Source organism: Psammomys obesus, unplaced genomic scaffold (genome assembly GCF_907164565.1).
Source record: "Psammomys obesus unplaced genomic scaffold, mPsaObe1.curated_primary_1811, whole genome shotgun sequence".
Classification (NCBI taxonomy): Eukaryota; Metazoa; Chordata; class Mammalia; order Rodentia; family Muridae; genus Psammomys; species Psammomys obesus.
The window spans coordinates 12,180,445-12,197,363 of NW_026585797.1; positions in this window are offsets into that span (position 1 = coordinate 12,180,445).

Sequence of the window (16,919 nt, forward strand, 5' to 3'; positions counted from 1 at the left end):
AATTGCTAACCATCTGAGTTGGTGCGTGGAAGGACCTCTAACCCAGGAAAACAACAATTTAACTGCCTGGGATCTGCAGAGGCTGTGGCGGTGCTCCAAGCCCTTTAGCGGCAGGTGCCAGTAGTACCCGTCTCAGAGTCCCAGATCCGCGCTGTGGCTGCACCATTCTCCCAGGGCCCGAGTCTGCTAGATGCCATACTAGCTCCACAGGATCGCGATCACTGACAGTACGGCCCGCCCAATCCCACAGTGACAGAAAATACGCTATATACTCACCAAAACCAGACAGAAATGCCACACTAGCTAGGCACACCAGGCGCTGGGAGAGCACAGTGAAGAGACCCCAGGACTTCCCAGAAAACATCTGGACCAGCAACCCAGTCTCCAGTTACAGCGGGACTTTCTAACCTGGTGGTGGAGCAGCACTGAGCTGGCGGGGCACATCAGCCCTCCAGTTTAAGACTAACCAGGGCCAAACCAGAGAACAGAAAGCCTGGTTACCCCGATTCCTACTGATGTGACCACCTTAAAATCTCCAGGTGCAGCAAGACCTCATAACCTGGCAGTGACAGCAGCACGAAGCTGGTGGAGCACATCAAAGAAGCAGGGCCAAACCAGAGAGCCGAGAGCCCAGATACCCCGATCTCTGCCAAGTGACCTGCTTGTAAGTGAGTGCACCCTTGAGAATCTGCAAATCCCCAGAGCCTGGGTCCTTCTAAAACAGAAGCCAGGCATCGAACCCCCTCCCACCCATATACCCACTTTGGGAAACAGAGGGGCACTTGGGACATTGAAGTTCCTGCTCTGTGGGTCTAATTGAGGAGTTAAGGCAGTTAATGCCAGAAATTGCGCTGCGATCATCACTAGCGCCTACGACATATACAATGCAGAGACTCTCCCACACACTCAAGGGTTCAACATTAGCCATCATTCTGTCCCTTGAGATACACGTCCACGCACACCTACACACACACACACACACACACACACACACACACACTTGCATTTGCCCCGTCTGCGCCTGCGTACTTTTCTCCCACAGGTACAGCTAGTCCTCAGCACACGCTAAGGACACGGGACCTCTCTCAGCTTGCTGAAGAACTCTCCAGACACCAGAGAGAGAGAGTACCAGTCTGATTTGCAGAATCCAAAAACAAACAGGGAAGGTTTCAGATAAGCCAATGGCCAGGGGTAGGCGAAAGAACACTTCCAACATAAATCAGGACATCATGACTTCACCAGCAAACCCCAAAATCGATGGCTACTCCAATTCATCAGAAGCACAGGAAAATGACCTTAAAGCCATGCTTACACAATTATTTGAGGCTCATAAGGAGGAAATGAACAAATCTTTCAAAGAGTTGGCCAGTCAATTGGAGGTAAAGAAAGAAGGAATAGACAAAAGTCTTAAAGAAACACAGGCAAACATAGCCAAACAAATAGAGGCACAAGTAGAGATAAAATTAGTGGCATATAAAAAGGAAATGAACAAGGAAATTGAGACCATTGTAGAGAGACAGGAATACAAATTCAAACACATGAAAGAAATGGTGCAAGGCATGAAAACAGAATTAGAATCAATAAAGAAAACACAAAATGAGAAAACTCTTGAGCTGGAGAACTTGGAGAAAAGATCAGGAACCACAAAAGTAAGCATCACCAACAGAATACAAGAGATGGAAGAGAGAATCTCTGGAGCTGAAGACAAACTTGCAGAAATTGATACTTCTCTCAAAGAAAAAGTAAAATCAGAAAAAATCCAATCACAAAATATCCAAGAAATCAAGGATGCTATGAAAAGACAAAATCTAAGAATAATAGGAATTGATGAAAAAGAAGACTCCAGGCTCCAAGGTCCAGAAAATATTTTCAAGAAAATCATAGAAGAAAAATTTCCCAACTTAAAGAAAGAGATGTCCATAAATATACAAGAGGCCTACAAAACACCAAATAGACTAGACCAGAAAAGAAACACATCACGTCACATCATAGTCAAAACACTAAATCTACAGAACAAAGAAAAGATATTAAAAGCAGCAAGGGAAAAAGGCCAAGTAACATATGAAGGTAGACCTATCAGAATCACACCAGACTTCTCATCAGAAACTATGAAAGCCAGAAGGGCCTGGGCAAGCATCATGGAGACTCTAAGAGATCACAAATGTCAACCGAGACTACTATACCCTGCAAAGCTTTCAATCAACATAGATGGAGAAAACAAAATATTCCATGACAAAACTAAATTTACGCAATATCTATACAGCAAACCAACCCTACAGAAGATACTAGAAGGAAAACTCCAATCCAACGAAAACGAATTCACCCAAGAAAACAGGGCATACAGATAATATCCCAACAAAAATGAAAAGAAAACAAGCAATGAAACAAGGTAAGATCATCGACTCCATTACAAAAAGGAACTAACATGCATTGGTCAATATTATCTATCAATATTAATGGACTCAACTCACCAATAAAAAGACACAGGCTAACAGAATGGTTACGGAAACAAGACCCAACATTCTGTTGCATCCAAGAAACACACCTATGCAACAAAGATAAACACTACCTCAGAGTAAAGGGCTGGAAAAATGTTTTTCAAGCAAATGGTTCCAGAAAACAAGCTGGAGTAGCCATCCTAATATCTAATAAAATAGACTTTCATCCGAAGTTAATCAAAAAAGATAAGGAGGGCCACTATATTCTCATCAAAGGAAAAATCCAACAAGAGGACATCACAATTTTGAATATCTATGCCCCAAATACAAGAGCACCTACATTCGTAAATGAAACAATATTAAAGCTTAAATCATACATTGATCCTAATACCTTAATAGTGGGAGACTTCAACACCCCACTCTCATCAAGGGACAGATCAACCAGACAGACACCAAATAGGGAAATAAAAGCACTCACAGAATCCCTAAATCAAATGGACCTAAGAGATGTCTACAGATCTTTTCACCCAAACTCAAAAGAGTACACCTTCTTTTCAGCACCACATGGAACCTTCTCCAAAATAGACCATATAGTGGGTCACAAAGCAAGCCTCAACAGATACAAAAGGATTGAAATAATCCCTTGTATACTATCCGATCACCATGGACTAAAGCTGGACATCAACAACAACAGAAACAACAAAAAGCCGACACGCACATGGAAACTGAACAACTTACTACTCAATGACAGCTGGGTCAAGGAAGAAATAAAGAAAGAAATTAAAGACTTCCTAGAATTCAATGAAAATGAAGGCACAACATACCCAAATTTAAGGGACATGTTGAAAGCAGTGCTCAGAGGAAAATTTATAGCAATAAGTGCCTACAAGAAGAAATCCGTAACATCACATACAAACAACTTAATGGCCCAACTGAAAAACCTAGAAAAAAAAGAAGCAGATACCCAAGAGGAGCAGAAGGCTGGATATAATCAAAGTAAGGGCAGAAATCAATCAATTAGAAACAAATAAAATTATCCAAAGAATCAATGAAACAAAAAGCTGGTTCTTTGAGAAAATCAACAAGATAGACAAACCCCTAGCCAAACTAACTAAAAAGCAGAGAGAAACTATCCAAATCAGCAAAATCAGAAATGAAAATGGGGACATAACTACAGATACTGTGGAAATCCAAACAATTATTAGGTCATACTACAAAAACCTATATGGCACAAAATTTGAAAATCTAAATGAAATGGGTAATTTTCTTGACAGAGTCCATCTACCAAAATTAAGCCAAGATCAGGTAGAAAGAAAGAATAGCCCTATATCTCCCAAGGAAATTGAAGCAGTCATTAACAGTCTCCCCTTCAAAAAAAGCCCTGGATCAGATGGCTTCAGTGCAAAATTCTACAAGACCTTCAAGGAAGTGTTAACACCAATTCTCCTCAAACTCTTCCACAAAATAGAAACAGAAGGAACACTACCAAACTCATTATATGAAGCCACAGTCACCTTGATACCTAAACCACACAAAGATCCAACAAAAGAGAGAACTTCAGACCAATCTCTCTTATGAACATTGATGCAAAAATACTCAATAAAATACTTGCAAACCGAATCCAAGAACACATCAAAGATATCATCCACCATAACCAAGTAGGCTTCATCCCAGGCATGCAAGGGGGGTTTAATATACGGAAATCCATCAATGTAATCCACCACATAAACAAAATGAAGGAGAAAAACCACATGATCATCTCCTTAGATGCCGAAAAAGCATTTGACAAAGTCTAACACCCATTCATGTTTAAAGTCTTGGAGAGATCAGGGATACAAGGCACATACCTAAAGATAGTAAAAGCAATATACAGCAAGCCTATAGCCAACATCAAACTCAATGGAGAGAAACTTAAATCAATCCCACTGAAATTAGGGACAAGACAAGGCTGCCCACTCTCTCCCTACCTCTTCAACATAGTACTTGAAATCCTAGCCAGAGCAATAAGACAACTAAAGAAGATCAAGGGGATACGAATCGGAAAGGAAGAGGTCAAAGTGTCACTATTCGCAGATGATATGATAGTATATATGAGTGACCCCAAAAATTCAACCAGAGAACTCCTTCAACTGATAAACCCCTTCAGCAAAGTGGCAGGATACAAAATCAACTCAAAAAAATCAGAAGCCGTCCTGTACACCAAAGACAAAAAGGCTGCGAAAGAAATTAGGGAAACAACACCCTTCAAAATAGCCACTAATAACATAAAGTACCTTGGTGTGACTCTAACCAAGCAAGTGAAAGACCTGTTTGAGAAAAACTTCAAATCTCTGAAGAAAGAAATCGAAGAAGATCTCAGAAGATGGAAAGATCTCCCATGCTCATGGATTGGTAGGATTAACATTGTGAAAATGGCCATCCTGCCAAAAGCAATCTAGATTCAATGCAATCCCCATCAAAATACCAACTCAATTCTTTACAGACCTTGAAAAAAAGATTCTCAGCTTCATATGGAGAAACAAAAATCCCAGAATCTCCAAAACGATCCTGTACAACAACAGATCATCTGGAGGTATCTCCATCCCCGATCTCAAGCTGTACTACAGGGCAACAGTAATAAAAACTGCATGGTATTGGCATAGAAACAGAAAGAAGGATCAATGGAACCGCATAGAAGACCCAGAAATAAACCCACACACCTATGAATACTCGGTATTTGACAATGAAGCCAAATCCATTCAATGGAAAAAAGACAGTATATTCAACAAATGGTGCTGGTCCAACTGGATGTCTACATGCAGAAAAATGAAAATAGATCCATATTAATCACCCTGCACAAAACTAAAGTCAAACTGGATCAAGGACCTCAACATAAAACCAGATACTCTAAATCAGTTGGAAAAAAAAGTGGTGAACAGCCTAGAATTCATTGGCACAGGAGACAACTTCCTGAACAGAACACCAACAACACAGGCTCTAAGAGCAACAATCAATAAATGGGACCTCATGAAACTGAAAAGCTTCTGTAAAGCAAAAGACACCATCATCAAAACAAAACGACTGCCTACAGATTGGGAAAGAATCTTCACCAACCCTTTATCTGACAGAGGGCTAATATCCAGTATATATAAAGAACTAAAGAAGCAGAAAAGCAACAAACCAAGTAATCCAATTAAAAAATGGGGAATGGAGCTAAACAGAGAATTCTCAAAAGAGGAACATCAAATGGCAGAGAAACACTTAAAGAAATGCTCAATCTCATTAGCCATTAGGGAAATGCAAATCAAAACAACCCTGAGATTTCACCTTACACCCATCAGAATGGCCAAGATGAAAAACTCAAGGGACAACACATGCTGGAGAGGTTGTGGAGAAAAAGGAACCCTCCTCCATTGCTGGTGGGAATGTAAACTGGTACAACCACTCTGGAAGTCAATCTGGTGCTTTCTCAGACAGTTAGGTGTAGTGCTACCTCAAGACCCAGCTCTACCACTCCTAGGTATATACCCAAAATTTGCTCAAGTACACAACAAGGACATTTGCTCAACCATGTTTGTAGCAGCTTTATTTGTAATAGCCAGAACTTGGAAACAACCCAGATGTCCATCAACAGAGGAATGGATACAGAAATTGTGGTATTTTTACATGGAATACTACTCAGCAATCAAAAGGGAGGAAATCATGAAATTTGCTGGCAAATGGTGGGATCTACAAAAGATCATTCTGAGTAAAGTATCCCAGATGGAGAAAGACAAACTTGGTATATACTCACTTATATAGACCTACAAGATATGATAAACATAATGAAATCTACACACCTAAAGAAGATAATCAAGTAAGTGGACATGGGTGAAGATGATCAATCCTCATTTAGAAAGACAAATGGGATGTGCATTGATTGTATGACAGGAGTCTACCGCAAAAGGCATTTGAAAGACTCCACCTAGCAGTGTTTCAAAGCAGACACTAAGACTCATAACCAAACCTTTGCAGAGTGCAGGGAATCACATGAAAGAAGGGGAGTTAGATGATATGGAAAGGATAGGAGCTCTACAAGTACCAGATATATCCGGGCACAGGGTCTTTTCTGAGACTGACACTCAACCAAGGACCATCTATGGATATAACCTAGAACTTCTGTTCTGATGTGGCCCGTGGTAGCTCAGTATCCAAGTAGTTTTCCAAAGTAAGGGGAACAAGGACTGTTTCTGACAGGATCTCAAGGGCAGGCTCTTTGACCTCCTCCCCCCCCCCCCCGCTGTTGGTCAGGCTCCTTCTTTCCAAGTCGACTGATAGGGGAGGAACTTCTCCCCTTTCATTTGACCATGTTTTATCAGGTATCGGCGAGCCTGTCTGCCCCCCCCCCCCCCCCCCCCGTGAAGGAGCAGTCCTGTTAGGCCACAGAGGAGGACTTTGCAGCCAGCCTTGAAGATACCTGATAAAACATGGTCAAATGAAAGGGGAGAAGTTCCTCCCCTATCAGTGGACTTGGAAAGGGGTAGGGAGGAGACCAGGGAGGGAGTTGGGGAGGGGGAGGGAATGAGGGAGCGGGATACAGCTGGGACACAGAGTTAACAAATTGTAACTAAAAATAAAAATAAAATTAAAAAATAAATAAATAAATAAATAAATAAAGTTTTATTGAACTGATACTAATAACAAAGATTCTATAATTTAAGAAATCATTTGTGATATAAAATATAGGCATAGACTAATATTGCTCACCCATGACAAAACTAAAAACCTCTATATAGTATTCCAAGAATATTTTATTATTTCATTTTTATAGAAAGTATTCTAATTCAAAGTATTTTAGCTATGGTGTTTAACTCAATAGAATTTATTGAGAATGTAGTAAAGTTTGTGGTTGAACAAAAATTGAGTTGTTATGCAATATATAGCTACAAATACAATTAGAAAATATCAAAAGATTAATATGAGCCTAATATCATCCATTTTCTAATATTGAGAGATTATTTACAGATATAAATTTAGGCTAGAGAAATAGCTCAGTGGTGAAGAGCACTTACACCTCTTTTCCAGCACCCATGTTACAGGCTCAACACTGCATGTAACTCCAACTCCAGGGAATCGGTCTTTTTGTGCTTACAGGTTTTACACACACACACACACACACACACACACACAAGTAGGCAACAATATTAATAAATCTTTAAAAATATGAAAACATGATAAAGTGATCAAACCATGTTGTATTTATTTGCATATCTCCTTTACTAAAGTACATCACAGATATGTAATTCATTTAGAGTGAATAACTAGCTGGCAATGAAGTAGAGTAAAGGGGTCTTGCCTAGCAATTATGTACATAATTTTTAAAGTTTTATTCATTATGTGGATTTACAAGTGGATTTACATTTTTTTTGTTTTTCCTGAAAAAGTAGGCACATGTAATGATTTTAACAAAATATTAATATTTCTAGAGATAATATATTCTGATTAATGTGAATAACAATTATTTGATTTTTTGTTAAAGGATAGATATTGAAAAAGTATAATACCACAGTATTAATTTATATTTCTTAAAACTTTATTTCAAAATGTGGTTTGAAACAGAAATATAGAAAACAATATTTTTAGTGCATTAAACATTATTGGCTGCATAAATTAGTTGAAAATCTGCATTAGACAATTTCTTCTTTCTTAGAAACTTAATTGCAAAGAAAAGGTAGACAGACATTAAAATAAAAGCTGTCAAGTTTGTTCATTTTGAGAAATTGTTTGTTTTTCAAGCATAATAGCATGAATTTGAACTGCTACCATTGGTAGAAGGAAGAAATTATCACAGAAAGTTGTTCTTTGACTTTCACTCATGTACCTTGGTATATGCTCACCGCCCCCCCCCACACACACACAGAGTGACAGAGACAGAAAGAGGGGGGAAGGTGAAGAAGGAGAGAGACAGAAAGACAAAAAAGGCAGGAAGGGAAAGAGAGAGAGGATTAAAAATTGAAATTTGGTATCCACTTATGAGTGAGTACATACCCTGTGTATCTTCCTGCTTCTGAGATACCTCACTCAGGATGATATTTTCTAGTTCTCACCACTTGCCTTCAAATTTTATGATTTCCATTTTTTAATTACTGAATAGTATTCCGTTGTGTAAAAGTACCACAATTTCTGTATCAATTCCTCCACTGAGGGACATCTGGTTTGTTTTCAGCTTCTGGCTCTTACAAATTAAGCTGCTACTAACATGGTTGAGCAAATGTCCTTGCTGTATACTTGAGCATCTTTTGGATATATGCCTAGGAGTGGCATATCTGGATACTGAGGTATCACTATTTGTATTGTCTGAGATAGCTTCAGATTGATTTCCAAAGTGTTTGGACAAGTTTACATTCTTTAGTTCTTTATATATTCTAGATATAAGCCCTTTGTCAGATAAAAAGTTGGTGAAGATCCTTTACCAGTTTGTAGGCTCTCTTTTTGTTTGGATGACAGTGTCCTTTGCTTTACTAAAGCTTTCAAGTTTCATGAGTTCCCATTTATTGATTGTTGATCTTAGAGCCTGTGATGTTGGTGTTCCGTTCAGGAAGTTGTCTCCTGTGCCAATGAGTTCTAGGCTTTTCCCCAATTTTTCTTCCTTCAGGTTTAGTGTGTCTGGTTTTATATTGAGATCTTTGATCCACTTGGACTTTAGTTTTATGCAGGATGATAAATATGGATCTATTTGCATTTTTCCACATGTAAACATTCAGTTAGAACAGCACCATTGATTGAAGATTCTGTCTTTTTTCCATTCTATGGCTTTGTCTTCTTTGTCAAAATCAGTTATCCGAAGATGTGTAGATTTATTTCTGGGTCTTCTATTCAGATCCATTGATCCACATTCTGTTACTATGCCAATACCATGCAGTTTTTATTGGTATTGCTATATAGTTCAGCTTGAGGTCAGGGACATTGATACCTCCAAATGAACTGTTGTTGTACAGGATGATTTTGGCAATTTTCAGTTTTCCGTTTCTCCATATGAAGTTGAGAATTTTCTTTCAAGTTCTGTAAAGAATTGTGTTAGTGTTTTGATGGGAACTGCATTGAATCTGTAGATTGCTTTTGTCAAGATGGCCATTTTCTTTATATTTATCCTACCAATTCATGAGAATGGGGGAACTTTCCATCTCCTGATATCTTCTTCAATTTTTTTCTTCAAAGACTTGTAGTTTTTTTTTTTCAAACATGTCTTTCAGTTGCTTGGTTAGAGTCACCCCAAGGTACTTTATGTTATTATTGGCTATTGTGAAGGGTGTTGTTTCCTTAATTTCTTTCTTGGCCCTTTTTTTCAGAAACAGAAGGAAGATTAGCAAACACATTCAATGAAGCCACAGTCACCTTGATACCCAAACCACACAAAGACCCAACAAAAAAAAAGAGAACTTCAGACCTATTTCTCTTATGAATATTATAGCAAAAATACTCAATAAAATGCTTGCAAACAGCATCCAAGAACACATAAAAGATATCATCCACCATGACTAAGTAGGCTTCATCCTAGGCTTGCAAGGGTGGTTCAATACACGGAAATCCATCAATGTAATACACCATATAAACAAACAGATGGAGAAAAGACATATGATCATCTCCATAGATACCAAAACTTTTTGACAAAATCCAACACACATTCATGGAGAGATCAGGGATACAAGGCACATATCTAACTATAATAAAGACAATATACAGCAAGCCTATAGCCAACATCAAACCAAATGGAGAGAAACTTAAATCAACCCCACTGAAATCAGGGAAAAAACAAGGCTGCTCACTGTCTCCATATCTCTTCAACATAGTACTTGAAGTCCTAACCAGCGCAATAAGACAACTAAAGGAGATCAAGAGGATAGACATCCGAAAGGAAGAGGTCAAAGTGTCACTATTGTAGATGATATGATAGTATAGATGAGCAACCCCCAAAATTCAACCAGAGAACTCCTTCAGCTGATAAAACCTTAAGCAAAGTGACTGGATACAAAATTAACTCAAAAATATGAGAAGCTCTCCATGTACCCTATTTATTAACTGGATTACTTGCTTTGCTGAAGTGTTTGGGGTTTTTTTTTTCATTTTAATTTTTATTAATTATACTTTATTAACTTTGTATCTCCCCTATAGATTCATCCCTCCTACCCTCCCTTCCCCTTTGCTGTTTAACTATTTGAGTTCTTTACATATTCTGGATATTAGCCTTCTGTCAGATAAAAGTGGTGAAGATCCTTTCCCAATCTGTATGCGGTTGTTTTTTTCTGACGACAGTGTCCTTTGCTTTACAGAAGCTTTTCCGTTCCATGAGGTCCCATTTAAGAGGTAGAAAACAGGGAACAGGACAGGAGCATACTACATAAGGCCTCAGAAAGACTCTGCCCTGAAGGGTATCAAAGCAGATGCTGAGAGACTCATAGCCAAATTTTGGGCAGAGTGCAGGGAATCTTATGAAAGAAGGGGGATACAGAAATACCTAGAGGAGATAGGAGTTCCACAAGAAGAGCAACAGAACAAAAAAATCTGGACACAGGAATGTTTTGAGACTCATACTCCAACCAAGGATCATTCATGGAGATAACCTAGAACCCCTGCATAGATATAGTCCATGGCAGCTCAGTATCCAAGTGGGTTCCATAGTAATGGCAACAGGGACTGTCTCTGACATGAACTCAGTGGCTGGCTCTTTGATCACCTCCCTTCATTGGGGATCAGCCTTACCAGGCCTAAGAGGAATTCAATTCCACAAGTCCTGATGAGACTTGATAGTCTAGGATCAGATGGAAGGGGAAGAGGACCTCCCCTATCAGTGTACTGGGGGAGGGGCTTGGGTGGAGAAGAGAGAAGGAGGGTGGGATTGGGAGGGGAAGAAAGAGGGAGATACAGGTGGAATACAAAGTGAATAAACTTTAATTAATAAAAATAAAAATAAAATATATCTAAAAAAACCTCTTGAAGCAAGGCTTATGGACATTTATGAGACATCTGATATGAGTGGTGGCTGAAATAAAAATTGTTCAATATAATACAAAAAAATAAAATTTAAATTAGAAAACAATAATTTTTGAACTAACATGTTTTCATGTGTTAGGATTATGCTGTGATGAAACATCATGCCCCAAAGCATCTTCCACTTCACAGTTCCTCTCATAGAAACAGCAGGAACTCGGTCATGGCAGAAACTTGGGGACAGCTATGGCTGAAGACATGGAGGAGTTCTTTTTACTGTTTTGCTCTCTATGGCATCCTCAACAGGCAATCAGAACCATATGTCCAGTGGTAGTATTAACCCCCAGTGCGCTGGGCTCTTCCAAATCAATCACTAAAAAAATGACCTACATTCTTGTTTAAAAGCCAGCATTACAACGGCATTTTCTCAATTGAGTTTCTCTTAGGTGACTCTAGTTTAAATGACATCTTGACATGAAAAGAGCAATTATACATTAATAACTTAACATATTTTCTGATGTACTTTCTCTGAGAAATGTGATGTCTGTCTTTTTACACTGTCCTAGATCACTGTTTTAGCTTTAAGTCCAGGCTTTATTGCTTACTGTAATCCACTCCACAGAAATGTGTTCTACCAAAGGGTTATTGCTTTTGGATTATCTTCTGAACCTAGTTATATCTTACAAATTAATAATTGCCTGACCCTGAAACAAATTAGCTTGGCAACAACATTTGTTTTAAATGTTTAAATTAAATAAATAGGCAAATAAACAATTATTCCCTTGATAATTTTGCTAGAAAGTGTTAATGGAAAGGACATTCTCAAGCTCATATATTGAGCCTCCATTTAACCAACATTCGCTTTAGTAACATTTTCTAATCTCCTGACTCTAAATATTTTTAATGTGTATGGGAAATAACACACTTGAAGTTTTTTACTTACACACATATACATATATGTATACATATGTATCATACACTCATATATATATACCCACACACATATATATCAGGAACTTGTCCAGCTGTTTGCTCCTCTCAATGTTGTGTAGTAGGAACAGATTTATCAATTATTCAAATTTTGTGAGCACCATTAGTTGGATGACATTCAATAGCATCTACAGGGTTTAGTTACTCATGTTTTACAAAAATTCTCATAGAGCAAAATGAATGCAATGTGTTCCTTGGGTCAGTTGTGAAACCATAATCTGAATTAGGTTTTAAAATCTGAGTATTTCAATCACATTAAGGAGAAACATACCCTGCTATGGATGTGGGGAGTAGCTTACTCTGTAAAAGAAATGAGGAAAAAGACAGTTTCCAGTGATTTTTTATTTATTTGTTTCTATTTAGTCTTCCACCACAGCTGCTGCACTATAAGTTGGAATCAGCCAAACCACCATGAAGTTGAGCTTCAGTGACAGATGGCTGAATAAGTTAGATTGCTTTCAGAGCTGGCGAATCTGCATGCTGAAGTTACAAGAAAGTTTAACAAAGATCAAAGCTCACATGTAGCTGTGTCCAAACACAGAGCTTTCTTAGGTAAAGTGAATTTCTGTTCTTAGTGTTTGCTAGTGTTTTCTCTCCTTACAATTTCAGTAGCTGGGCCAGCAGTGTCCAGTGTTAAAGACTGATGATGATCTTCAGTGAGGTGGAAGCAGAGAACTAAGCGCTGTAAGTTGTTCCCTGATGCACACACACACACACACACACACACACATTCACTCACACACACAGACATACTCAAACACACTCACACACATACACACACAGACACACATATTCACACAGACAGACACACATTCACACAGATACACACACACACACACACACACACACACAAATTCAGACTGAAATAAAATAAACATGATTACATTTTTAAATGTCCAAAATTCCCATGTGGGCATACACACTGAAATGTCTCTTTAGCCAGAATAAACATTTGTCATCCATTATTCCTCTGTTAACATCATGGATAATAACGTGTTTTGTCTTCAGAATCAGGATTTCTGGCACCTCAGATGCAGCTCATTTAACCTCCTCTTAACTTCCCCCTAGCTGATTTTGACTGTTTTGTTTTCTAGTCCCATTAGAGTTGGCTAAGGCATTGTCTATGTTTTACAGACAAATCTGATTTTATCTGTGTCAGACAGGAGAAACAAATGATTGACAGCAGCATAACCTTTCTCTAAGGGAGATCTAAGATAGCAAGTTCTAATGGCAGTGACACAACAAATGTATTAGACATATCCGTTTTGACAGGAAACAAATATTGTTCTTACAGCAGCTTTGAGTTCATAAAAAGGAGAATGCCACAGTCTTGATGGCCATGATAGAATGTCAGGTTGTTGTATGTTATTTATACTTCTTTAGCATATGAGAACAAAAACTAAGAGATTACAAAGCAGTTCAGTTAATTATATTCTTCAATATAGGATACATTAGTACTCCATAACATTATGAAAAACAGGTAGGGGAAGAACTTCATAAGAAATGTGTTTTGTTTGTTTGTCTTGTTTGTTTGTTTTTGTACTTGATAATGTTTGGTCACAAGTCTAGAAATCTAGTGGACATTCCTAGGAATCTCTTGAAGCAATCCTAGGTAAGACACCTGGGGGATCAGGATCATGAATGGCTATCTCCTATGAAAGGCAAGACTTTTAGTGGAGAAATTGAGACACCAAACCAGCCACAGAGACTTTGGCCTACAATTTTTCCTGCCTGAAAAATGTGCTGTTGTAAAGGTGGCGCAGAACTTTGGAAAGTGGTAAACTAATGATTGGTTCAGCTTGAGACTCATGCTATGAGATGAGACCTACCATTTACACTGCCTGGAGGACCAGGAACCAGAGGATGGATAGCTCAGATACCTAGGATAGCACTCTGCATGACCCGCAAAGACAAGAACAAAAAACAAAAGCAAGCAAAGAAAAATGTCAATGAAATTTTTCTTAATGATATACTGCTATATTCATAAAAAGGAGGCTAGAATATTATCATCAGAGAGGCTTCATTTGACAACTGATTTAAACAGATGCAGAAACCAAAAGCCAAACATCAGGCAGAGTTTAGAAATCCTTGCAGAAGAGTGGGAGGAGGATTATAGGACCCCACAGGATCAGGGTTCAAAGGGGCTCAAAGAGACTGCGCCTACAATCAGGGAGCCTGCCTAGGACTCACTGAGGCCCTCTGCTTAGATGTATGCTTCTACAGCTCTGTCATCTTGTGGGACTGCTAGCAGTGGGAACAAGATTTGTCTCTGACTCTATTGTCTGCTTTGGCCAACCTTTTTCTCCTACTGGGTTGACTTCTTCACTTTAATACAAGAGATGGTGCCTAGTCTTATTACAACTTGATATGCCATGTTTGCTTGATATCTGTGGTGACCTACCCATTTCTGAAGAGAAAGATGAAGGAGTGGATCAGGGTGGAGGCTGGGAGTAAAGGAGACTGGAAAGGGAGGAAGAAGGGGAAACTGTGGTCAAGATGTAATATATGAGAGAAGAATAAATTGATAATAATAATAATAATAATAATAATAATAATAATTATCAGACAGGACTTTGAAACAAAACAAATATTAGTAATTAACCTCTACAATAATTGGTATTTTATTTTTAATCTCAGGTCTGAGAAATATTTAATATGTTAAAAACCAAAAATTATTTATATGTTTATATGTTAATTGCAGTCCAATAACACGCTACAAAAAACATTCAATGGCTAGTCATATTTAAGTGCTAAATAATACCTTCAGTAATTATTTGTAACTAATTGCATTATGCAAACTCTGGAGATAAGACAATTTTAAAAGGAGAATGTCAATAAAATTGTATTCAGCAAAAATAAAGCCATTAAAATACATGAGATATCTCAACTGGAAACTCCTAATGGGCTTAATGTCATTTCCAAGTAAAATGACATCTTAATTTATGCCAATATTGGGCTATTCAGATGTGTAAGAATTAATTGTTGAAAAATTATTTTTTGTACATCATGGTATTGTTCATTCATGAGAAAATAAAATTATAATAAAAATGTCATCATGGTTGATATATAACTTGTATTTTATTGAAATATTTTTGTAACTGTTAAAGTAGAATTTAAGATGGTTTGCCATTCACAAAAGATCTTTGTACAATTTAGAAGACAGTCTTTAGAGAGATGGATTAATGGATAAAATATTTTTGTGAAAATGTAAAGAGATTAGTTTTAATGCTCAGAATACACATATAGCCTGATAGATGCCATGCACAATCCTAGTGCTCCAATGAGAAGATGGGAGTTGACAAAAGAATCCAGAACCTTGGCATGCAAATAAGTAGACAAGTGCCCAGAAGAGAGAACAAAAGAGACTTTGTCTCAAACAAGGTAAAATGTGAGACTGTCATTTGAACTCCACATGCATTCTGTGGCATGTACCCTAACACGCACACAAACACACAGAGACACACACTATACATACAAAAATGGCATTTAAAAATCAGCAGAGCTGGTTTTGCCCTCTAGTCACAAATAGATAAACATAGAAACTTGCAATATTTATTTTTCACAGAGACTTACAAAAGTAAATTCAACGGATACAAGAAAGTAAATAAACTTTACTTTTGTTTACTATTAACTTGGTCGAAACATCTTTATTTATTTATGTAATCAAAACAAGATTTTTGTCTCATATAATACATCACGACAACAGTTTTCCCTCCCTTCAGTCCTCCGAGCTTTCCCCAACCACTCCCAGATTCACTCTCCTTCAATTTCCCTTCAGAAAGGAGCAGATCTCCAAGAGACAACAACAAAACATGACAAAACAAGTTACAACAAGACAAAGCAGAGACCCTCACAGCAAGACATGGAAACGCAATAGGAGAAAAAAATAAGAGTCTCAAGGACAGTCACGACACACCTACCCCCAACTGTTAAAAGTCTACGATGACACCAAGCTAACAGCCATAACATTTAAGCAGAGGACCCAGGAAAGACCCATGCAGGGCCATGCTTGCTGCTTCAGTCTCTGTGAGCCTGTATGCACCCTGCATAGTTGATTCAGTGGCTTGTTTTATCTCGGTGTCCTCCATTCCCCCTGTCTACTTACAGTCTTTCCTCCCATTCTTCTCTGGGGTTCTCCGGTCTTCAACGATAGGGCCCAGATGTACACCTCCAATTTTGACTCTCTCCACTTAACATGAGCCTCTTCATCCACTCCCACCTCGTGCCAGAGGAAGCCTCTCTAATGACCACTGGATAAGGCACCCTTCTACCAGTATTGCAGGATGACATTGGGAATCATTTCATTGATTTTTTTTTTTTTTTTAAATCCTGTTGTGTTTGGTTCTCTTCCAGTTCTCTGGACTATCCAGTTTCTGCTTCCCGGCCATCGAAGCAGTGTAGGGCATGAGCTCCTTCTATTACTGTGAACCTCAAGTTAAATCAGACATTGTTTGGTCACTCTCACTTGTTCTGGGCACTACTGCCCCAGTATATCATGCAGGCAGGGCAGATTGTAGGCTCGGGGCTAAGCTGATGGTCTAGGTT